Source organism: Aquarana catesbeiana, linkage group LG08 (genome assembly GCF_042186555.1).
Source record: "Aquarana catesbeiana isolate 2022-GZ linkage group LG08, ASM4218655v1, whole genome shotgun sequence".
In the NCBI taxonomy this organism is placed as follows: Eukaryota; Metazoa; Chordata; class Amphibia; order Anura; family Ranidae; genus Aquarana; species Aquarana catesbeiana.
Window position 1 is genome coordinate 208,840,505 of NC_133331.1, and position 23,782 is coordinate 208,864,286.

Sequence of the window (23,782 nt, forward strand, 5' to 3'; positions counted from 1 at the left end):
TGTGGTAACCCTTAAGAAAAAAAACAAAAAAATCTTCAAGTCCCCCAGGAAATCTCTACCAGATGCTTCAGATCTGATATGGATTTTAAGATGGACCGCAAAAAAAAGAGAACAAACATGCATAGCCCCTCTGGAATACCAGGCCACATAACTTCAAATTAGGGGGTTCCTTGCCAGGGGTACCCACTGGGCAAAGCACCTTGTCCCCATTTTGATAAGAACAAGGGCCTATTCCACAACCCTGGCCCAGTGGTTGTGGAGGTCTGTGGATGGGGAGTATATTGGAATCTGGATGCTCCCTTTAACAATAAGTTGGCAAGCCCTTCATTTAAAAAAATAAAAATCTCCAAAAGAAAAAAATTGGCAGCAATTTTTTTTCTTGCAAAAAAAAGGACACAGACCCTCCCAAAATACAATGAAGACCCTTGGAAGAGTCTCTCTGTTGTTTTTTTTTTTTTTTTTAACAACAAAGAGGCTGTCAACAAAATGCCATTTTCCAGCAATTTTAACCACTAAGCTACCGCCCACCGTCATATGACGGCGGGACGAGGCAGCTCTTGTTCTGGGCGGACGTCATATGACGTGATCGCCCTCCCGAGCCACTAGGGGGCGCGCATGCCCGCTGCGTCGCTCGGGACCCAGTGCGCGTGCCCGACGGCTGTGATGTCCGCCGGGCACCCGCAATTGCCGGGTAACAGAGCAGGACCGTGGATCTGTGTGTGTAAACACACAGATCCACGTCCTGTCAGAGGAGAGGAGACCGATGGTGTGTCCCTTGTGCATAGGGACACCCCATCGGTCTCCTCCCCTAGTGAGTCCCCTCCCCCCACAGTTAGAATCACCTACCTAGGACACACATTAACTCCCCGATCACCCCCTAGTGTTAACCCCTTCCCTGCCAGTCACATTTACACAGTAATCAATGCATTTTATAGCACGGATCGCTGTATAAATGTGAATGGTCCCAAAAATGTGTCCGATATGTCCCCTGCAATATCGCAGTCACAATAAAAATCGCAGATCGCCGCCATTACTAGTAAAAAATAAATAAATAAATAAAAATGCTATAAATCTATCCCCTATTTTGTAGACGCTATAATTTTTGCGCAAACCAATCAATATACGCTTACCACAATTTTTTTTTACCAAAAATATATAGAAGAATACATATCGGCCTAAACTGAGGAAAAAATTTGTTAAAAAAAAAAAATGGATATTTATTATAGCAAAAAGTAAAAAATATTGTGTTTTTTCAAAATTGTCCCTTTCCTTTTGTTTATAGCGCAATAAATAAAAACCACAGAGGTGATCAAATACCACCAAAAGAAAACTCTACTTGTGGGGAAAAAATGATAAAAATTTTATTAGGGTGCAGTGTAACATGACCGCGCAATTGTCATTCAAAGTGCAACAGCGCTGAAAACTGAAAAATGGCTTGGGCAGGAAGGGGGTGAAAGTGTCCAGTATTGAGGTGGTTAAACAAGTTTTTCCTTTCTAAATGGCAGTTAGACATGCGCAATTTGTTTTGGAAGGCAACATTTCTAATATTTAGAACATTTTAGGCATGAGGTTTGGGTTCACCACTACCAAGAGTTTGAGGTGAACCCTGCATGTTCAAAATAATGTGGAAATTCAGACTAATTTCTTTGTAACCATAATTCAGTGCTTAGCCTTTACATTTAAGTCAGGTGGCTTAGAAGGGCCAAAAATTGAACTTTTGGGTAAGGGCAGCCCCTTCACTATTTAGTAATTTCTAAATATGACAGCTTCTTCAGGGCACCTGGCTGTTAGGGAGCTGTGGCCGCTAGATTCCTATCAACAACAACCATGGCTCATTATCCTCACCCATATTTGGTCAATGGCCATGGCAATATTTGGTGAATGAAATAGATCAAATATGGCCATGTCTGTAGTTGGCCAATGACATCAGCAATCATCCCCGCACCTTTGTTGACACTTCAGCTGTTAGTGTTGACAAGTGTAGCAACGGGGAGTAGATGAATCACGTGGGTCTCTCCATGTTATTGGTTCAGTGGGCATCAGGTGTCTTTCATCATGATTGATGAGGATCTGTGATAGATGAGGATTTGTATCGCTGGATGATGTGATTGATGATGGATGTAAATTGTGGGGGTTTTTTTTACTACTTAATTTTTTTTGGTGAATGAAGAGGAGTTGCAGCACAAAGAGCTTCAACAAAGTGGGTCTCAGACCACAAAGGCTTAAGGGTAGTTACAGTGTAGCTTCATTGCAGCTCTAAATGGCAACCAATGCCTGCCACCATGTGCAATTTCACTGTACAGCCAATGCACAATATCTATTGTGTCTCCCAAATAGTACACTCTAATATTTATTTCAAGATAAAACCTGCCACTCCTCTTCCTCTCGTAATACAGGCTAATCAAGCTGCTTACATGCGGACTAGCCACTGAATAATATTTTGGGCTATTGTTTCATAGATAATTCCCTCTCATTTTTATTGCAAGATAAAACCTGCCTTGTTTCTTTCTAATTGCTCTTTATTTAAGTTCTCACGAGCTGTCATGTTGCATACCTATTTCTACCAACCACATACCTAAAGTCTAGATTTTAATTTTTTGAGGGGGATAACTGGGGATATGGCAAAGGCGGGGGGGGGGGGGGGGTTGCAGAATGTGGGTATCATGTACCTGGTAGCAGAGCCTGAAATCATGAGGGAAGCCTCTCTTACACCTCTGACTCAAGGCCCCTGGTAGTGTGAATAGAAGGCACAGGAGTGCAGAGTGGTATAAGTGTCTGTAAGTCTTGCGAGTAGCAGAGTGGGTATTAACGCCAAGCAGGGGAGTTGTTAATAGTCTTCTGAGAAGCAAGTAGGCTGGTAGACAGCTGGTGGATGGCAGAGTGAAGCAGGCTGGTACCAGTGACAGTGGGCAGGTGAGGCATACACTGGAAGCAGACTGTAGGACAGCAGGCACAGCAGCATGTGTTTGGAAGCAGAGTCAGGTAAGCCGGGTCATACACTGGCAGGATGGATCAGGTACATAGGACCAGGCAGGAGCGTGGTCTGGGTACAAGCCGGGTCAGGAGCCAATCAGCGGAAGTGACGCCAAAGGAGCAGACAGAAGCAGATATCAAGGACAAGCCAGGGTTGATGCAGGTGGAGTTCAGAGAGTGGTCAGGCAAGCCGGGTCAGCAACTGGGATCAGGATAGAGAATCACATGAGTCACATGATACACAGGAGGCTGAAAAACAAAGCAGCACTGAACCAGAGCCCTGACACAGTTTATGTAGACCATTTGGCACCAACATCTGTCAGCTGTTCACGTGAGCATGCTGATGTGCACTTGAATGCGCACTGTTGCGAGTGCCGATACGCATTTGTGCATGCGCATATGTTTTAGCCAAATGCCTACCTGTATGAGAGAGAACATGAATTAGCCTGTGAGGAGGCACAGAAGTCCGCCTAAAGGAACCATGTTGTGTACTGCAAAACAAAAATAGCATACTAGCGCTAAAATAGATAGTCAAAGTTAAACCAAAAATCCACCAAAAATGGATATGGTCTTGTGGGGTTAAGATAGTGTTTCAAACCTCTATAGATCACCAAGGAAGGGGTTAACTTTGTGTGGTGTGCCCCATGCTATGCTGCTCCATCCACCAGCGATGCATACTAGCCCTTTATGCTTTTACTTGCAGGGGAAAAAAGAGGAAGTAAAACCCATCAGGGTGTACTTACTCTTTAAAACAGAAGTGTCTGTGGTTGTGCTGTGATGTATCTCCAGCACACAGTGGGCTCCAGGCAGGATTCAGAGCGAGCGGTGATGAGTAGTCCAAGTGGGATGACGTACAGCCACAGATAAGCTGCACGTGGGCCGCCCACTCACAGCAAAAATCCTCAGGAGATAAGAGAACCCAACTGGACTCCACAGACACCTGATGCACAAGTTGGAACAGCTGAAGAGTGACCCTAATGGTTGCTATGACAACATGTTTCAGAGGCCTGGCCTCCTTCCTCAGGTCTATCATGTGTTTACAAGGGAGCCCTTAAGTAGTGTCCATCCTGGGAGTATTGACCCCTTCATTATCAAACTAATGGGCTTCTACAGGGAACACATAATTATCAATTAAAAAGGCATCTTAGTTCACAATCATAATGCAAATTAGATTTCATAGACCCCTTCTGTGCTAAAGACGATGAACCTGCCAACAACCTATCCTGTGAGTTTAATTATTTTAAAACCATTTTATGGAGTATAAGACATATAAATGATATAATATATGAACATATCATTATATAAACAAAGAGAGCTTCTTCTCCATACGTACTGTATATATGCACATAGAGAGAAACTTCTCTTTTAGGAAAGTTCCTTAAAAAACACTCTTTATTTATTACAAAGGGACATCTTTTAAAAAGTATATATATTTTCGTTTACTATATTATAAAAAGTAATTATTTATTGATTTTATAGGAAACTTCTGTAAAAAAAAAAAAAATGTGTAGAAGAAATTGTATTCATTGTGTACAAGAATAAAAAATACCTTGGCTGCATTTATGAGATGTACTAAAAGCAATTCTATAGGGGTGTTGTTTTTTTAAGTGTTCTATGGCATTTCTATCTCTCCCTGCAGCGCTACCAGTTTCTCCTCCTCATTCTTCCTCCGGCTGCACTGCAGAGGGATTGGTCTAGCACATGCTCCCCTTACATCTGCTGTCCGGGCCCCCCTGTGTACCCCTTTCTACCCCCGCAGCACTCCTGATTTCCCGCCTCTCCTGCTGGCAGCTGTTGCGCGCACACAGGGGGATGTTTCAGGATAAAGAGTGGTGGGGAAGGGGCCGGCAATTATGTCATTTACTGGCCCCTTCCTTTCCTAAATGAACAGACATGGTACCAATCACTCCTGTGTCCATTCATCACTGCAGCACAGTAAACTGTGTTTACTATACTTCAGTTTGTGAATGAGCAGGAAGCCTCAGAGCGCTTTGTATTCATTCATCTGTGGAGCTGAGGCTGCAGAGAAAGGGACTGATACATTACCCCAGTCACTGTCAGCCAGGGGGAGGGGGGTTGGTGTGGTGGGCCTGCCAGGTAGGCTGTATGGGGCCCCGTGATTTCTAACAGTAACCCTAGCTACTTCCACTGGTCAGTTCAGGCCTAATACTACTTATTAAAAAGAAATCAGGTGTGGCAACAAAAACAATATAAACATTTTTTTTTTTTTTCAAGTTGAATGAATCATATTGGGATACTGGTACTGTATTTAAGCCAAGCTAAATGTAAAAGTTAAAAAGAATCAATTACACATCCAAACTATTTGATACGAGAAAACAGTGTCCTGTAACTCCACATTTAGCCTATCTCCCAAGCACGTAATTTAATGCATTGGTTTCCATATCATCCTTGAAGTCACATTAATTGGACCCTCTCCCCACTGTTCATTATTTTTAATCTTTTATTTTTTTTTTGCTTGTAAAATGTTTCCCATGGCACTGCCCAGCTTTCCATATCCTTTTTGACAATAGCTTGCCTACTTAAAATAGTCAGAATTTTGTATCAAGATTTGACACCACCACCCCACACCCCCAGACTCAAATCTTTTTTACCATGTCCTTTATAACTAAACCACACTAATTGAATCTGTTGAGCCATGACTAAATTTATATAAGTTACACCCACTTTTTATAGTGATGTGCCAAAACTCTCCCCCATACCCCTGCTTTGCTTTAAATGGGCCAGAGTAGCATCTCTTTTTAACCATTTTTTAAATCTGTGCACTCCTGAAAAGCCATTTCCTGACAAACAGCTTTTCTTTAACAATGTCTTTATTACATTTGTAATTCAAAGCAATACAGCATTAAAAGATATACAGTTTGGTCAATACAGATACTGTGCAGTGAAAAAACAGTGACTTACTAATTGGCATACCGTGTTGCCTCTTTCTCCCCCAATCAGAAAGTGTAAAACTGAAAACTTTTACAAAGACAGATTGAGATACCGCTTAAAAGTAATGGAAATATTTTAAAGTTGAAGTTTAGTCTGCTTATATTTTGCCTTCCATGGTTCCTCGTTTCCCCCTCATAGACACGCTGAAGACATTTTCAAATAAAACGTTTCAGTTTTCATTGCATACATTATTTTGGGCCCCGTGACATCATCACTGGATCTCAGTGCTTCTCTATGCAATGCAGGTAGATCATGGCTGGTGGGAGGGGCCAGATACTGTGCATACACATCATAGCAACCTACCTCAGTACTTCTCTTTAGAGCCCTGATGCAAACAGGGGGCTGGCTCCTGTGAGGAGTTATGCAAATAACAAAATTCCTTGTTGGGTGGATGTTAGTCTAGAAAAGTGGGTCTTCCTAGACAGGCTGCAGACCCTGTCAGTGATGGCGAACCTTGGCACCCCAGATGTTTTAGAACTACATTTCCCATGATGCTCAACTACACTGCAGAGTGCATGAGCATCATGGGAAATGTAGTTCCAAAACATCTGGGGTGCCAAGGTTCGCCATGACTGCCCTAGGTAATGTCCACTCATGATGCTGAGCCTTCGTGATTGAAAGAATTGAAATCCAATAAATGTGAGGGATGGGCCAGGGACAGCCAGGCTGGGGAGGAAAAGGCTAGATGATGCTTGACATCCTTGAGCCAGGAAATTAAGTGGACCCTATATGACTTTCTGTAGCTTTGAAATGCATACTATGAGAAGCTCACAGTGTGCAATGGAAATGGATGATACGGAAAGTAAGTAACTTTAGTACAGACAAGGAGCCCATACAACTGAGCAAGGCTGAAGGGAAGGCTAGCGTTCAGCTTTAAAGTTGGTAAAGCCAAAAGATTTTTTATTTATTTTTTTTTCCTTTCAAATATTTTTATTGGGTTTTACATTTAAATACATTTGATAACAGTAGAATTCATATACAAAAATTTCTACACGTAAGATCATATAGATTACTAACAGTAAGGTTATGTACTAGCGTGTGTGTACAGATGACAATTTATAAAATATAACCTGTCTTGAACTACAGTAATTGTAGTTCTGTATCCTCGTGAGGTGGTTGTTTGCATTTCCCTCTCACCCCTAATGGGATCATACTGTGATTGGGATAGGCCGATTACAGGATACAGATATCAAAATGCTCTGGTTACCTGATAAGGTAATGTGATATAAAAAGCTATGCGTTTTATTGTCAACAAAAGGAGGCTAAACTAAAAACAACATAAATTTTAGAACATAACGGAAAAACGGAAAAAAGGGGAATGTTATAGAAATTACAGTTACCAACATTGCATTCAGATACCACTTTATTCAGTATAAATAGCTAGGATACCTAACAATTCCTGCAGGTATGACAAGCCAAGGTTATAGGTCTTTGGCCGCTTCTGGATGATGGAACCAAGCTTGCCATACTTTCATAAATTGTGGCGCTTTAAACTTTTTAAATGCCAGTATTTTTTCATATTGATATTGTATATTAACCCTTGTGGTTATTTCTCTCCTAGTAGGGAGAACAGGGGATTTCCATTTACTAGCAAGAGCAGTTCTAGCTGCGAACAGGACATGGGCGATTACTGTTCTGACTATACTCTGGTAGGAGTCAAGGCCTATATTCAAGAGGGCTAGTTCCGGGGTCAAGGTTTTGTATTGACCTGTGATTTCGCTGATTAAAGAGGCTACATTTTCCCAAAATGGTGTTATGTGAGGACAATTCCAGAAAACATGGTACAGATTCACAATTTGGTTACACAATCTCCAGCATTTATTCATGGAGTCTTTGAATATTTTGGACATCCTGTATGGAGTCATGTACCAGCTATGATACATTTTTTGGAAATTTTCCCAGTGCTCCACACAAGATGACATACGGAAGCTCATTTGTATGGATTTCAACCATTGCTGCAGAGAGAATTCTCTCATCAGGAATTTTTCCCATTTACACATATCAGGTGTTTTAGTCAGTAGCATGGGGCCAGTAAGAGTGTTATAAAAGAAAGAAATCTCACGGGTCGATTTGTTAGATCTCCCCTGCAGGAATTCCCAAATATAATTTGGAATGTCTAAGGTTTCCTTGCATTTGGTAGCAGAATGGAAGTGACTAATTTGCAATGACCTATAAGTGTCTGAAGGTAGATTGCTTTGTCGTAGGCTTTGCAGAAAGTTTATACCCCGTTTACGACAATCTTTAGTATCAAAGCCCACAATTAACCATTCATACGTTTTGACTGGGATATCTAGCTTGTAGGAATTTTCATTGTGGTTACGTGAGGGTAAAGTACGCCAAGCTTTTAAAGTAGCTTCAATGATGGGGTGAGTCACATTGGAGGTCAGTTTAGGGGACATGAGAGACGCTGTTAGTATCGTTAGTAGGTCCTGGTGGTTTTCAAAACTTTGTTCCATTTTAACCCATAATTTGTCTTCTGCTGGTGTTATCCAGTATTTAATTTGGTCTAATAAGGATGCATTATAATATCCCAACAAGTCCGGCAAACCTATACCACCATTCTCCCTCTTCATTTGTAGAGAGGAAAGGGCAATTCTAGGGTTTTTGCTTTGCCAAATAAAGTTCCGCAAGAGGGAGTTGCATTTAGAGAAAAAGGAGCCGGGGATGGGTATAGGGAGAGTTCGAAATATGTATAGTATCCTTGGGAGTACTTGCATTTTAAAGGCGGCCGCTCTCCCCACCCAAGAAAGCGGAGTTTTTCTCATACGTTTCAGTTCTTCTGAGATATTAGACAGTAAGGAGGGGAAATTAGCCTCATAAATTGATTTAGCTGGGTAGGAAAGTTGAATGCCTAAATACGTTATCGATTTATTTCCCCATGTATATGGAAATTCATTTTTCAGAAGGTGTATTTGGTCTTGGGATAGTCCCATGGCAAGGATCTGACATTTATTGGGGTTGATTTTATAGTAGGAGGCTCTTCCAAATTCCTCAATTAATTGCTGGGTTCTATGTAGGGATTTAGAGGGGTTTGATAGTGACAAAATAATATCATCAGCGAACAAACCTATTTTGTGTTCGCGTTGCCCCACTCGCAGTCCCTGAATAAGAGGGTCAGTTCTTATGGCTTCAGCGAATGGTTCAATAGCTAGGGAGAAAATAATTGGGGATAGAGGACAGCCCTGCCTCGTGCCATTCGAAAGGTCAAATGGCCTGGACAGGATGCCGTTAACGTATACGCTTGCTGAAGGGTTATAATATAAGGTCATGATAGCTGTATGTATAGCCCCCGTTAGACCAAACTCAGTTAGCACCTGAGATAGGTGTTCCCAATGAACTCTGTTGAATGCCTTCTCAGCGTCCAAGGCGAGGAGGAGAGAAGGCACTCGACAGGCCTCAGCATGATGTATTAGGTTTATCATTTTCCTTGTGCCATCTGGAGCCTGCCTCCCCTTCACAAAACCAACCTGTTCTGGTCCTAAAAGACGGGGCGCTAAATCTAAAAGTCTATTTGCTAGTAATTTGGAGTATATTTTTAGATCTGAGTTTAAAAGAGATATGGGTCTAAAGTTTTGGGGATGAGTAGGCTCCTTCCCAGGTTTAGGAATAGCCACAATGACTGCTTCTAGCATTTCCTTTGGAAAATGACCCATGGTGACAGCCTGATTATAAAGTTGAACCAAGTAGGGGCTAAGGACTGGGTTGAGGGCTTTGTAGTACTCCGTGGAGAGTCCATCCATTCCGGGTGATTTACCTAGGGGTAGGGATTTAATGATATGTAGAATTTCTTGTTTTTCTATAGGACGATTGAGGTGGTTCAATGAGGTTTCATCTAATACTGGTTGGTTAAATTTTTTAAGGAAGTTAGAGATTACCTCTGCATTGGGTTGTGGAGTGAAACAATCCTCCTTCAGATTATACAGTGAGGCATAATAGTCTCTGAAAATTTGAGCTATGTCTGATGGATTTAGGGCAATTTTACCTGTTTTGTGATGTTGAAGTTGTGTAATTCTTTCCTTAGCTCTCTTTTGTTTGAGTTGCCAGGCCATCCTTTTCCCTGCTCTGTTGTTTTGTGAATAAGCTGCTAAGTTAAGGCCTTTGATGTATTTATCGTGTTCTGCTATTAAAGCTGCTCTGAGGTCCTCTCTGAGGAGCGTGAGTCTAGCCAGTAGTGTGTTTAGGGGGGATTTTTTATGCTGATTTTCCAGTATAGCAATTTCAGTTAAGAGGGTATTAATGTGTAGATTCATTTTTTTCTTCTCTCTGGAGGCCATCTGTATCAACAAACCCCTAACGAAGGCCTTGTGGGTGCACCAGAGGTTGAAGACACTGCTGGAGGAGTCCTCATTAAAGGTGAAGAACTCCTCCAGCCCTGCCCCCAGCTCCAAAACATAATCTTGGTGTGACAGTATATAGGTATTATTTCTCCACAATGACATAGGTTTACCTGCATGGCTCTCTGAAAGTTCAAGAGATATCGGGGCATGATCGGACCATACAATATTGTGAATTTTTGCCTTTGTTACTCTTTGAAGAAGGTTTCTATCAGTAATAAAGCAGTCTATTCTGGAATAGATGTTGTGAGGATTTGAGAAGAATGTGTAGTCTCTCTCTGATGTATTGTGGTAGTGCCACGGGTCATGGAGTTCCTCCTGTAGCAGGAATTGTTTGAGTCCGGGTTTCCCTGCGGGATTCCTGGAGGTTGTATCCATCTCCAGGTCCATTGGGATGTTGAAGTCCCCACAAATAAGCAATTGGCCTTTTTGGATTGAGCGAGCTCTGGTCAAAGTTCTTCTGATGAATCTTATTTGTTGCCTGTTGGGTGCATATATATTAACTATGGTGTAGAGGGTTCCGTTCAGTTCTGCAATCAGAATTATGTATCTGTCTTCGTCATCGATTAGTGAAGCATGTAGCTTAAAGGATATTGAATCTCTTATTGCTATCATAACACCTCTTTTGTTTTTCTTGAAGTTGGCTTGGAAAATGTGTGGGAATTGTTTGTGCGTACATCCAGGTGGTTTTGCTGCCAGGAAATGGGTCTCCTGTACACACAGTACATCACAGGAATGTTTTTCTGCCTCTTTCCATAGGGCCCTTCTTTTATAGGGGCTATTGAGCCCTTTAGTATTCAATGATAGAAACTTAAGTACCATCAAATTTGGTTAGGATGCTAGTGTTTGATCTGACGTCATAGTGATTATGTTGTCGGTTGAGGATTAGGCAAATGTGGTAACTGAAGCAAAAAACGACGAAAAAAAGGGGAAAAAAAAACGAGTACATGAAACGGTGTCGCTCAATTCAGGTCGATTAACAAGAACTTTTAGGGTACAGGTGGCTCCTGTACACATATCCAAGGGGGTTGTAACATAGTTACATAGTTAGTCAGGTTGAAAAAAGACACAAGTCCATCCAGTTCAACCATAAAAAAAAAAAAAAAAAAAAATATCGTACAATCCAATATACCCAATACTATACCCACAGTTGATCCAGGGGAAGGTAAAAAACCCCAGCAGAGCATGCTCCAATTTGCTACAGCAGGTGAAAAAATTCCTTCCTGATCCCCCGAGAGGCAATCGGATTTTCCCTGGATCAACTTTACCTTTAAATGTCAGTACCCAGTTATATTATGTACATTTAGGAAAGTATCCAGGCCTTTCTTAAAGCAATCTACTGAGCTGGCCAGAACCACCTCTGGAGGTAACGTCCAACCGTACAGGATCATGGTATGCAGTACAGTTGATTCCTTTGTGCCAGCAGAGCCTTATACTGCCGAGGCTTTAGTGCTGGGTTGAGGTATGGTCCTGAGAACTTAAGTATGAGTTGACGGGTCCGAGATGTCCTCGTCATCGCATGGGAGGAGACCTCATGTCTTCACTAGCTCCAAACCTTCCTCTAGAGTGGATATGATCGAGGGTTTGTTATGTCGTTCAATGGACAACTTAGAGAATATTGTTGTTTCTCAAGATCTTGGTAATAGTGATGAGGTTTTTGCGCGCTTGTATGGTTGCTTGTGAGAGGTCTATGTATAGTGAGATTCCCGAATAGGGCTCAGGTAGAGAGTTGCGTTTGCGGGAGAAATACATGAGCTGGTCTTTTATGTGGACGTAATGGATCCTTGCTATCACGTCTCTTGGAACGCGCTCTGGTAGGTATGACGGTTTGGGGAGGCGGTGAGCCCTATCAATCACCAATTCGTGGGATTTTGTTGATGGGAGCAGTTCAGCTATCATTTTCTGCAAGTATGGACGGAGCTCTGCTTGGGAGATCGATTCCGGAATACCTCTAAATTTCACATTGTTTCGGCGGTAACGGTCCTCGATATCCGCCATTTTGATTTTCATGTTACGGATTTCTTCTGCGAGATCCTCATGGGCATCTACCACTTCATTATGTGCGAGTGTGTAGTCGCTCAATTTATTCTCAATATGGTCTACTCTTTCCCCCAAGGCATCTATTTCCCTATTTGTTTGTCTCATAAAGTTTGACATATCATGATGTAATGCTCCACAGGGAGTAATGAGCATATCTTTAAGTGCAGAATCTGTTATAGGCTGTCCCACAGTGGGAAAGGCATCCAGCTGCTCACTGAATCCATTCATTTCGCTGTGACTGTCAGTGTCTAGAGGGGAATCACACACAGTGTCACTGTCAGCTGTCAGTTTCCTCCTCTGTTTCACTGGACTGTTAAAGGTGGAAGGAGGAGAGCGATCCCCGTTGTCCTGCACTGTTGACACTGTCTGCCTAGAGGGATTCTGCCCCCGTTCTCCTCTGTAAGAGAACTGCGCTGGCGGCGGCATCTTGTGAGGACCGCGACTCCGTCAGGCTGTAGAAGTCGGTAAGCCTGTGGGGTCCTTCACGTTCTTTCCTCTTCCCCCTCATAGCTCTGGCTTCTCTCTGACTCTGCATCGGGTTTTGCTGCTGTTTTTGGGGCACTGTAGGTCGCCGTGTGTTGCCTGTCAGATCCTGTGGAGCCGGAGCAGAATCACTGAGCGGCCATCTCCTTCGGCTGCCGGCCACGCCCCCCCAAAAGATTTTTTTTTAAACACTTCAATACTGGGCACTATCTCTCCCTTCCTGCGGAGGCCAATTTTCAGCTTTCAGTGCTGTCGCACCTTAAATAGCAATTGCACAGTCATGCAATACTGTACCCATATGAAATTTCTTATTTATTTTTTTTTGAGACAGATAGAGCTTTCTTTTAGTAGTGTTGGATCACCACTGGGTTTCTTATTTTTTGCTAAACAAATGAAAAACATTTTAAAAAGAAAACCCTTTTTCTTTGTTTCTGTTATACAATTTTGCAAATAAGTAATTTTTCTTTTTCACTGATGTGCGCTGATGAGGCTGCACTGATGGGCACTGATAGACTGCATTGATGGGCACTGATGAGGCTGCACTGATGGGCACTGATCAGCCTGCACTGATGGGCACTGATCAGCCTGCACTGATAAGCTGTACTGATGGACACTGATAGACTGCATTGATGGACACTGATAGACTGCACTGATGGACACTGATGAGTCGGCACTGATAAGCTGTACTGATGGACACTGATGAGGCTGCACTGATAAGGCGGCAGTGATATGCTTCACTGATATGCTGCACTGATGGACACTGATATGCTGCACTGATGGACACTGATGCACTGCACTGATTGGCACTGATCAGTGCCCTGACTATCAGGGTAAACGTCCCCTGTAACTGGAAAGCCTGCTATCGGCTTTCCTTTCCTCAGATACTGACAGCTAAAAAAAGGAAATACCGATAACCGATAACGATCTCCCCTTGAAACGTGCCAGCTATCTGGAAGGTCCTCCGACTTGCTGGGAACAGTCTCGGTGATCTGGTCACTTTGTGTCTACTATGGACCCTGATATGCTTTTCATATATGTGTTTGTGAGTATACCTCTTTTTATACATCATTAAAGATACCACTTGGGTAATGTGCAAGGTTGGTGTGCCTTCTTTTCTTTGTTTTACAGTCAATCAAATCATGTGAGGAGGGATTGGGGCAGGCTTAAGCAATGCTGTGTGTGTCTGGACACACACAGTCCAGCTCGGGAGCGTGCCTGCGCATGTACCCCCATAGCAAAGAAGCAATCTGTGTAATACCATTGCGCAGACCAGGTAAGTACTTTATAAACCTCTTTTTTTTATTTTAGCAATATAAAAACACCAGAGCCTTTGGTATTACTTTAATACATAACTGGAATAAATGGAGGGGTTTCAAATCTGCCTATACAAGGAAAATGTCACATACCCATTTGCCTTGTGCAGCTATTGTCAGTTCTGACGGCTGTTCACTTTAAATTTTTGTTGTCTTTTTAGCACAAACTGCAAATTATAAACGGCATTATAAATATAAAAGTTACAGCAACTGTACACATTGTTCTTTAAATTTTTTTTGCCAATTATCAGGTTTATATGCCATGGTTATTTAAAAGCGTGCAGAATTTTGTAATTTATTTAACTTCTTCAACTGATGTTTACTTGACTGAACAAGTGTGTCCAAGAAGTTTTCTGAAATTAATGTTGCAATTTCTCCACTAAGTCCAGAACAAATTTATGTAATTTATTTAACTTCCACGACTGACATTTTCTTGGCTGAACAAATGTTTTTAAGAGGTTTTCTGAAATTAATGTTGTAATTGCTCTACTAATCTAAAACAAACTGACTCTACCATGGAGAGGATATGAATACATCAGAATACGCTAAATGTTCAAGTAACAAATATTTACAAAGTTTCAAAAATCCTAGGAAACCAAGTATTTGGACATTGCATCGCTTGCTGTAAGATATGATAAGGCTGATAAGATAAGATAAGAATGTTTGTTTTTCTAGTACAGTATGGTAACCCCTTTTCCAAGTGAAGAAAAATTACTCTGACACTCTTTTTTTTCAGAACACTAGCATTCTTTTATTCTTGTTGACTTTTGGGAAAAACTATTTTAATTCAAAATATGTCAAACGTCAAAGAACTTCATTTCATAACAGATTTTTAGTATCTTGTAAAAATGAATGAGGACCAACAATGGCTTACATTTTCAAATGTTGTCAGGACAGATACAGGTAGTGCTACTCCTGTAGGAGCAGCAGGTCTTCCCAATTTCAGCCACACAGCCAGGCACACAGCAGGCTCATTTACACTTTCTCCAAAGACATGTCTAGGGGATGTTGTTTTTGATGTTTTTATTGAAACATTGTTCTTATCTTTGGAACTGAGGAGGACCTAATCTTCCTTTCTGCATAAGTAGTAGTAGAACCAGTAGAGCAAAGTCCTTTTTCTTTAGTGGACAAATATCTGGACAGAGCTCTTCAGGACACAAGCTGGTGTGCTCTTTAACAGACCCACATCTGACTATAACTAGACACCAGAGGGGTAGCTAGAGCACAAGGTCCACAATGTCTTCCAAATGTCTGTACTCACAAGGCCCAAGGACAGATGGATGCCTCATTCCAATCCTTCAAGTGATGCCCTTGCTATTAGAATAGGTCCATCTAAACCTCTCATCTGGCAGATCTTGCCAAAGGAGAGGTTTAGATGGACCTATTCTAATACCAGCACGTTATTCTAATAGAGGTGACCTACGTCATCATTTTATTGGGTGAATTCCTTTGCTTAAAGGTTGAGGTGACCTATACACCCCTCGGATTATATTTACATACATCTGATATATCATGTTGAACATTTATCTTTAACCTAACTGAGTCTGGATTTCATCCCATGAGCCGGTAGGCATAACATCTTGAGACAGTCCCCTTATTCCTTTCTTCTGTTGTAGCGACAAATAATCAATCCTTTTAAACCTTAGTAAGAGCCTTATGTATAACGCATCTACGATACATGTACGGTCCTGAAGAAGTGGGGGATCCTGTGAAACAAGTAGACCATTTACGAGTGCATGTATACAGTATATTGATACAGTTCTGAACCATTTGGAAGGTTCTTCTATACAAAAGGGTTTTTACTTACTAATTTTGTTGTAATTATTTTCAGTTTCTCTCTTTTTTTTAAAAAAAAATCTTATATTTGTACAACAGCAAAATTTATATATACACACTTTTATTCTGTTCTCATTTGGCATATTTAAAGTAAGTGTAAAGTCTCGTTGTTTTTTTTAAATAACAAACATGTTATACTTACCTCCTCTGTGCGGTTGATTTTGCAAAGAGCAGCCTGGATCCTCTTCTTCTCGGGTCCTTCTTTGCTGCTCCTGTACCCTCCCTCCTATCGAGTGCCCCCACAGTCAGTAGCTGGAGTCGAGTCAAAGCTCTGTGTGTCCATTCCAACATGAAGTCCCAACCCGGCTCTGCCCCCTCTCTCCCCTGATTGGCTGACTGACTTTGATTGACACCTGCAGGAGCCAATGGCGCCGCTGCTGTGTCTCAGCCAATCGGGTGAAGTGTCCCCGACAGATTAGACATTCGTGGACATCACTGGAGAGAGATGTGGTTCAGGTAAGTAATTAGTGGGGTGCTGGGGTGGCTGCTATAAACAAAATGTTTTTTATCTTAATGCATAGAATGAAAAAAAAAACCTTCTGCCTTTACAACTCCTTTAAAGTCCCATTACCCTTTACTGTACTTTTTTTCAACTCCCCTTAGTCAGCTTCTTCTAAGCACCTGGGTGTCTGCTTTCCCCCCTCAGGTCACCCACCTGAGGCCTCTACTCTCCACTTTGGGACAAGACCCAGAGCTTAATGTGTTCACTTTATAAGTACAGTCTCTCAGCATCCCATCAGAACATGCCTTTCTGGGACTGTATCACTATTCATGCTGCCATCTGCAAAGCTTCACGTCTGCTATCTCTTGGATACAGAGGAAGCTATAGGCCAGGCTGGCAGCAGCTAAACACACTGAGCAGACCTAACTAGCTTCACTGGATACACTGAGCAGAATATGCTTTTGCCTACCAAATAAATGCAGTCACACTGCCTACAGTGTGGCAACTAAATTTGCCTATCAAAACAAACACTATCACTATCACATTTTCACTGTTATGGGACTTATTCATGACATTGAGGCAGCCAAATATGCACTTTTTCCACCTGGTTTCTTTCTTGATCAATATTCCATTTCTAGGCCAGAATACAGAGAATGATGTGTTACATTTTACAAGATTGAGGATACTGTTGCGGCAGCCAACCAACAATGGTGGGACAAGTTATTTCTGCAGCAGTAGCTCAAGTGTAACATTTACCCGAGAGGTTTAAGGATCACAAAGAGATGTTCTTTTCTAGATTCTGTTTTGGGACATGTATAGTCCCAACTTTTTGGAATTCTGTACACGTAAATGGATGGAGATCAATATTAAAACAGAAATAAGATATAACTGTGCTCAGATCGCAATAGCTTGTGCATGCATATAATCTACCAGGTGCTAAAGGGATGTGACCACATACCTTGCCTTGAAAAGTATTCACACCCCTTGAAATTCTCCACATCTTGTCATGTTACAACCAAAAACATAAATGTATTTTATTGGGATTTTATGTGATAGACCAGGGGTAGGCAACCTTCAAGGGATGGAGATTTACTTTAACAACACTAATGAAGTCAAAGATCACCAGGCAAAAAAAAAGACAGTAAGACTGACCCCCTTTTTTTGATGTTTTTTTTTTTTTGACAAAAAAAAAGTAGTACAAGAGAGTGCAGGGTTTAGAAGTGCGTTATGCAGAGAATGCAACAACCTGTTTGCAGTCCACCTGTCTGCGGTCGACAGGTGGACCGCGATCGATGGGTTGCTGACCCCCGTGATAGACCAACACAAAGTGACACATAATTGTGAAGTGGAAGGAAAATGATAAATGGTTTTTAAAATTTACAAACAAATATCTGAAAAGTGTGGCTTGCATTTGTATTTAGCCCTCATGAGTTAATACTTTGTAGAACTTTTGTAGAACCACCTTTATAGCTGCAAGTCTTTTTGGGTATGTTTCTACCAACTTTGCACATCTTCTTTGCAAAATAGCTCAAGCTCTGTCATATTGGAAGGAGAGCGTCTGTGAACAGAATCTTGCCACAGATTCTCAATTGGATTTACAGTAGGTCTGGACTTTGACTGGGCCTTTCTAACACATAAATATGCTTTAATCTAAACCATTCAATTGTAGCTCTGGCTGTATGTTTAGGGTTGTTGCCCTGCTGAAAGGTGAACCTCCACCCAAGTATCAAGTTTTTTGCAGACTCTAACAGGTTTTCTTCTAAGATTGTCCTTTATTTGGCTCTCATCTTCCCATCAACTCTGACAGCTTCCCTGTCCCTGCTGAAGAAAAGCATCCCCACAACATGATGCTGCCACCACCATGTTTCATGGTGTGTTCAGGGTGATGTGCAGTATTAGTTTTCCGCCACACATAGTGATTTGCTTTTAGGCCAAACAGTTCAATTTTAGTCTCATCTGACCAGAGCACCTTCTTCCATATGGTTGCTGTGTCCCCCACATGGCTTCTCGCAAACTGCAAATGGGACTTTTTATGACTTTCTTTCAAAAATCTTTTTTTTTTCTTGTCACTCTTCCATAAAGACCAAATTTGTGGAGTGCATGACTAATAGTTGTCCTGTGGACAGATTCTCCTACCTGAGCTGTGGATTACTGCAGCTCCTCCAGAGTTTCCATGGGCCTCTTGGCTGCTTCTCTGATTAATGCTCTCCTTCCCTGGCCTGTCAGTTTAGGTGGATGCAATTGTGCCATACTCTTTCCAATTTCAGATGATGGATTCAACAGTGCTCTGTGAGATGTTCAAACCTTGGGATATTTTTTTATAACCTAACCCTGCTTTAAACTTCTCCACAATGTTATCCCTGACCTGTCTGGTGTGTTCCTTGGCCTTCCTGATGCTGTTTGTTCACTGAGGTTCTCCAACAAACCTCTAAGGGCTTCACAGAACAACTGTATTTATACTGAGAGACTTTATTTACTAATTAGGTGACTTCTGATGGCAATCGGTTCCACTAGATTTTAGTTAGGGGTATCAGAGAAAAGGGGGCTGAATACAAATGTACACCACAGTTTTCAGATATTTATTTTTAAAAAATGTTGAAAACCATTTATCATTTTCCTTCCACTTCATAATTATGTGCCACTTTGTGTTGGTTTATCACATAATATCCCAATAAAAATACATTTACGTTTTTGGTTGTAACGTGACAAAATATGGAAGATTTTAAGGGGGCATGAATACTTTTTCAGGGCACTGTATTAACACTAAAAATACTGGATGAACACTCACGCACACTGCTATACCCTTTAAAGTAAACTTTGCAATAAAAAATAGGGATATTTTGCTTGCACATATTGCAATACATGTTCAGGCTGGCCAACTGCATCAAAGTAATCCCTTAGCCAGTTCTACTCTGCTTTGCCACTACAAATACTGCTGTGGACACAACCTGGGGCAAGCAGACACAGAACAGAGGAGAGCTACATGATTTAGGTCTGGGCACTGACCTGCAATACAATAGAAACAAGCTATACCTGTGCTTAGATCCCAATAGCTTGTACATGCATATAATCTATCAGGTGCTAAAGGGGTGTGACCACAAAGTTTGCTTGAAAGTATATAGCAGTGTGCAGAAAGTTCATCCAGTAATTTTAGTGTTAATATGTGGTCACACCCCTTTAGCTCCTGGTATATTATTTGCATGTGCAAGCTATTGGGATCTGAGCACAAGTATATCTTGTTTCTACTTTTCACTTATCCAAAATTCGTAAGGATTCCACTAATCCCTCAGGGTGTCCCATCGTAGCGGTTATGGAAAGTATCACCAGCTATTTTTCTATTTATGTTGACCACTTTCTCCAACCTGTGTCCCAGGACCTTCCATCCTACATTTGTAATGGAATTCTTAATCTAGACATGCTCAAACACTCAGAGACAGATGAATTTCTACAGGCCACTGAGTTTTGTTTAACACACAATTATTTTAAATTCTAGGGAGAGTACTACTTACAGATACAAGGCACAGCTATGGGGGCAAATTATTTTGACCCTAGCTATGCTAATCTGGCTTTGGGCCTCTGGGAACTTCAGTCCATCTGGCAAGACAACCCCTATGCACCTCACATTATTTTCTATGGGCGTTACATAGATAAAATTGTAGTAATTTGGGATGGCTCAGAATTTCTGGTGGAGTCCTTTGTAGCACATTGTAAAGTGAATGATGTAGGCAGGGCCGGTACAAGGCAGGGGCGGAAGGGGCACGTGCCCTGGGCGGTACCATTTGGTATAGGGGGGGGGGCGCAGCCTGCCGGTGAAGTTCTGCCAAGCCAGTGTGTACAATAATACTGTCTTACAGTGCATGTACAGCGCCCAGCGGCACTGTACAAATTGCCTTTGTGCGCTCCTGCATGATCCTCCCTTCCCTTCCCTCAGCACACAACTACACTGTTTACTCCCCTACGGAGGAGTCCCGTAGTCTCTGCCAGCGCCGTGATGTCACTCACGGCCGGAGGCGAGGTGGGAGGACACAGAGGAGCGCGGGGAGGCGGGAGCTGTGAGGTGTGTCGGCGCGCTGACGAGCTGACGAGCTGCTGCCTGCCTGGCTGGCTGGCTCAGGCTGCTGGATTCAATCTGGAAGCTAGAAGAGTGCAGTGCCAGTGTTCTGACTCAGATCTTCAGCAGTGGTGGTCACTGGTCATTAACCTCGCCTCAAGCCTCCTCCCCTCCCCCAATCCAGCCATTTATTAATCTGTTTTTTAGTGTTTACTTTCACAAGTTCAGACTCATAACTTCTGAGTCTGAACTTGTGTAAGTAAACACTAAAAAACAGATTAATAAATGGCTGGATTGGGGGGGGGAGGAGGCTGAGGCGAGGTTAATGACCAGTGACCACCACTGCTGAATACCCCACAACACTGTGCAAAACTTTGCAGTACCCCACAATACTGTGCAATACTCTGCAATACTCTGCAATACCCCGCAATACTCTGCAATACCCCGCAATACTCTGCAATACCCCACAATACTCTGCAATACCCCACAATACTCTGCAATACTCTGCAATACCCCACAATACTGTGTAATACCCCACAATACTGTGCAATACTCTGCAATACCCTGAAATACTCTGCAATACCTAGCAATACTCTGCAATACCCTGCAACACTGCAATACTCTGCAATACCCCACAATACTCTGCAATACCCCGCAACACTGTGCAATACTCTGCAATACACTACAATACTGTGCAATACTCTGCAATACCCTACAATACTGTGCAATACTCTGCAATACCCCACAATACTGTGCAATACTCTGCAATACCCCGCAATACTCTGCAATACCCAACAACACTGTGCAATACTCTGCAATACCCCGCAACACTGTGCAATACTCTGCAATACACTACAATACTGTGCAATACTCTGCAATACCCCACAATACTGTGCAATACTCTGCAATACCCCACAATACTGTGCAATACTCTGCAATACCCCACAATACTGTGCAATACTCTGCAACACTGTGCAATACTCTGCAGTACTCCACAATACTGTGCAATACTCTGCAATACCCCGCAACACTGTGCAATACTCTGCAATACCCTGCAATACCCCGCAATACTCTGCAATACCCCGCAATACCATGCAATACCCAGCCATACTCTGTGATACTCGGTGATACCCTGCCATACTCTGCAATACCCCGCAATACCCTGCAATACTCGGTGATACCCAGCCATACTCTGCCATACCCAGCCATGCTCGGCCATACCCAGCCATACTCGGCTGTACTCGGCCTCTGTATGTGGCCAGGCTGTGGAAGTCTCACACATGTGGTATCACTATACTCAGGAGGAGTAGGAGAATCTATTTTGGGGTGTCATTTTTGGTATGTGCATGCTATGTGTTAGAAATATTGTATAAACTGATAACTTTGTGTAAAAAAAAAAAAGCGTTTTAACCACTTCCCGCCCACCGGTTGTCATACGACATCCTTGACTTTGTGTGGGGATATCTGAATGTTTGGTGCAGCTACAGGCATCATTCAGATATCAACTTTTTTAGCCGGCTATTCTCTACACCATAAGAACGATCATAGCGGCTGTTCCACTGCTTGATATATTCTTGTTTTGAAACGACATTGATTCTTTATTAAAACGGGGGGGGCGCAGTTTGACATCTTCTCCCTGGGCACCAAATGGCCTTGTCCCAGCACTGGATGTAGGCTATCTTTTACTTCTGAATGTGCTACTGAATGTGGCCTTCCTAGATTTAGAATTATGCCATGACCGTAACACCATATATGCTCACAACAATACCAAGCCTATAGCAGGGAACTGCTACCTACACTTCCAAAGCTGTCACCACCCTATATGGGCACAGAATATACCAAAAAGTACATTTTGTTGTTTAAGACACATGTCAATGATTATATTTCTCACAGTGGCCTTCTCAAAGACAAGTTTCTGGTAAAGGGATATCCTAGCATGTTTGTGGAGGAGGCATTTTCCTTTTATTTGGCTCTTGGGTCATGGGAGATAGGAGAAAATCTTCCACACACACTTATCAACCCCTTAGGTTCACCGCCCAATTTCACACACAGCTTAGGAATTTAGGAATTGGTCCATATTGTTGGGGGACCCACACCTAAAATCCTCCCTTACCACTAAACCCAAAGAGTCCTACAGACAGGCCCACAATATAAAAAGCAAGCTAGCTCCTAGCAAAGTCAAACCTGCTAATGCTAAGAAAGGCTTCCACTTAACATTTTTTCCAACAAAAGCATGTACCAGTGCTGTAAGCCCGCATGTCTCACATGCAAGTATTTTCAACATGGACAGAAAGAGTTCACCACCAAGGGTAATACTTACCCCCTACAAGAATTCTACAATCGTTCTTTTGAATTTGTAGTTTATTGTCTCTCATTTCCATGTGGCTTGCTGTATGTGGGCAGAACCACCAGGAACAAATAAAAAGGGGAGGTATGGGACTTTGAATGAGGCACATGAGTGGAAAACACATTGGATCAAAAAGGCAAGTTTATTAAAGATATACATGACATAACGCAATATACATACACAAATCATTGCTTGAATGCTCATCATAACCAATGGCCCAATGTTGGGTAACAACATGTAAAGGTATCAATCATGAAGAAAATTGTACAAACATCTTGGGGCGGTTGGCTCCATATCAAAATATAAGTTAACATTAAAATTGAGTGAATCAGATCATATGTAGTAACATAATGCATCTAACATAGCCTTTTGGCTCGACACGTTTCGGCGACTATATTACCAAATCAGGAGCGAATGCATGTAATCTGTAAAGACATTGTACATATGTATGAGGGCCAGTATAATCTATTCATAGCTCCCCTAATGAAGGTTGAAAACAAAAGGGGAGGAACAAATGAAGGTGCGGAGGAAGGAAGTTATCCATCCCCTACTTACATGTTGATACACGATATTTGCAAGTGGCCCTGAACTGGTGGTGACCATCATGCATCTCTTCCAGGAGCTGAGGGGGTGAGGACCCCCGGGGAAGATGGACACTGGCACAAAACTCCCAACAGGATGGTAATATCCACGCTGACACTGCTGGTGATGCCAGGGAATGACCATGGATATGTCTAAAAGGACAAAGAGTGGGCTGGGATGTGGAGTGAGTAAGAAGTGTTAAAGTTGAAGGATGTGGTTATAGAGTAACCACTGTCTCCAGCAATAGTTAACAGAGTGTGTACCTGTGTATTCCCAAATACCAAACTCTAGAATGCCAGAAATATGTTAAGGACATAGCAACAGCAACCAGCGAACAGCATGGACACCCAAACCAAATGGGGAAATATGTAGGCATCTATATCAACCAAGGGTCCCGCCCCCAGTGTTACGCTGGCGTGACTCAAAGGA

The 23,782-nt window shown here is 42.2% G+C and overlaps 1 protein-coding gene across 2 annotated transcripts in view; it reads left to right on the forward strand.

The window, feature by feature from the left end:
• The first annotated feature begins 13,941 nt into the window (after positions 1 to 13,941).
• Positions 13,942 to 23,782, forward strand: part of LOC141106247 (uncharacterized) — a 77,050-nt gene continuing 67,209 nt past the window's right edge. Inside the window, exon 1 of one of the 2 annotated variants that reach the window (XM_073596867.1) lies at positions 13,942 to 14,055. The gene's annotated coding sequence lies outside the window, so the exon portion shown is untranslated. The remainder of the gene's footprint in view (positions 14,056 to 23,782) is intronic. The other variant, XM_073596869.1, reaches the window with a different exon arrangement.